This window comes from Sinocyclocheilus grahami, unplaced genomic scaffold, assembly GCF_001515645.1.
Source record: "Sinocyclocheilus grahami isolate Dianchi unplaced genomic scaffold, SAMN03320097.WGS_v1.1 scaffold5416.1, whole genome shotgun sequence".
Taxonomy (NCBI): Eukaryota; Metazoa; Chordata; class Actinopteri; order Cypriniformes; family Cyprinidae; genus Sinocyclocheilus; species Sinocyclocheilus grahami.
The window spans coordinates 10841-12949 of record NW_015510111.1 but is presented as its reverse complement, the minus strand read 5'-3'; positions in this window follow the sequence as shown (position 1 = coordinate 12949).

Below are 2109 nucleotides of genomic sequence, written 5' to 3'. Positions count from 1 at the left end.
GTTGAAATGTCTGTCCATTTGCTTCAGACCAGACACAAGTCTGTCTGTCCAAAAGTCTTGTGGTTACATAAGCGTGTTAAATTACAGCCCACTGTTGTAAATCTCAGTCAAAGTCTTCATTTCATCCAGATCTCCTTTTTCCTCATTAGTAAAAGTCACACAGTTAATTATTTCCCTCGCACCCTCCTCTTTCATATGCAGATGAGGTGCTATTCTGCCACACAGAAGGCTTTAATAATGCTTTAATAATGCATTCATTTGGATCGGGGAGCTGGAGTCCCATTTTCTGTTATTGGACAGAATGTGCGATCTGTGACAGCTTGCACAAATGCTCTTCCTTTCCTAGAGTCTGATCAGAAAAGGGTTTGGGAATAGGCTAAATTGTGACTGATATGGAATTGAATCAAAACATAGCCTGGAGTCGATCCTCCCGCAGATGTTTCCCAATTTCATTCATCAGTTTGGTGCTTGCGCAGTGCTAAAGCCCGAGGCAGATACGTCAATGTGAACCACGCGCATCAATCCTCTTAAAGGCCAGGGAGCCGGGGCAGGCTCCAGTCCTGTCCGCTCAGAGTTAGTTTTCAAGTTGTCGTGGGCATATTCTTTAAATTACAGCCCTGCTTTATATCATCCCCATTAGGTCGAGGCACTGCAAACGTCACTGCGAGATTTATTCCACTCTCGCTTTCTGTCAAAAATCATAACGGCAGCCGCATGTAACCCATCGCTTACACAGCTTCATCACTGTCCACTCTAGGAAACCAATAGCTTTCACTTTTTATACTCCTCACAAAAAGAGCCGTCTCACGTAATGGACTGAAACAAGTGTATAGCCTTCAGGCCTTCTCTGGAGGTATAGGTGACAGCTCCCTTTAAATAGACATAAAAGTTGGTTGTTGCTTGTGCCACTGGGTTTCACTGTTAACAGGGAGTTGTGTGATTTCAGGGTCAGGCTTCGAGGGAAAAACGTGAGGAGAGGAAACTTTGCCATTTGTGACAAGGGCATGTGAGGACTCGGGCTTTAATAGGCTATAATGAGTTATTTACCAAGTGTCATTTTTAACTCAAGGTTAATGTTATCTTAGGTTGTGTCTCAATTAATTTTTCTAAGGTCTTCTGCACATTTGTTTGCAGAGACTGATGTGCCATTATTTAAATGAAAACTGTCCACGCTGGTTTATAATAAATATTATCTGATAAACAGCATGCAAATTTGCCAGATAATTAGCATATTTATGAGTTTAATAACATCTATTGAACCTTCTGTGTAAATGTTCCCAAGTAAATTAGGGTGTATTCTTCTGAAATATATTACAGAAAAATATGGAATTGCCATTAGACACTTTTTTCTCTTAGAGTTAAACCGAAAACAGCACCTAAAAGTTTCTGCAACTGCAAAGACATGAATATTTAATGAGGCTAGCATTGAGGCAGTTTATGATTGGTTGGCTGTTGCTTAAATCTAACAAAGCCAGTCAAGAACATGGCTAGATTGTATTTCACCATAAAATCAATGGTAAGAAATAAATCAAACTGTTATTAAAGAAGATGAAGCCTAATTTTTGGACCATTATGGTTTTTATATTGTGACATTGTCCCCCAAAATTCTGATTACCATAATGCAAAAAAGTAATTCATATTATTTGGGTTTTATTTAAATTAGGTATTTATACATAATGATAATATTTGTTGTACAGCTCTTAATTTATGCTAATTAATTAGATTTTTTTGACAGTAATAGCAATATAATGTGACCTAGATATGTTTTTTTATAGGTTTCATGAGATTTGCAATCGAAGTATGACCAGGGCAAAAATTGAAAATGGTTATTATTTACTCACCCTCATGTCATTACAAAACTGTGTGTGCACAAAACACAAAATAATTTTGAAGAATGTTGGGAACCAAACAACGTTGGAGTCCATTGACTTTTATTTTAATACTGACCAAAAAAAGCACTTCTCGCATTTCTTCATATTTTTTATATTTCACAGAAGAAGGTAAGTCACACAGGTTTGGAACGACATGTGGGCGAGTAAATGATGATGTTAAGTTTTTTTGGGTGAACTATCCCTTTAACACAGGGTAATAATAGCCTTGAAAAAAAAA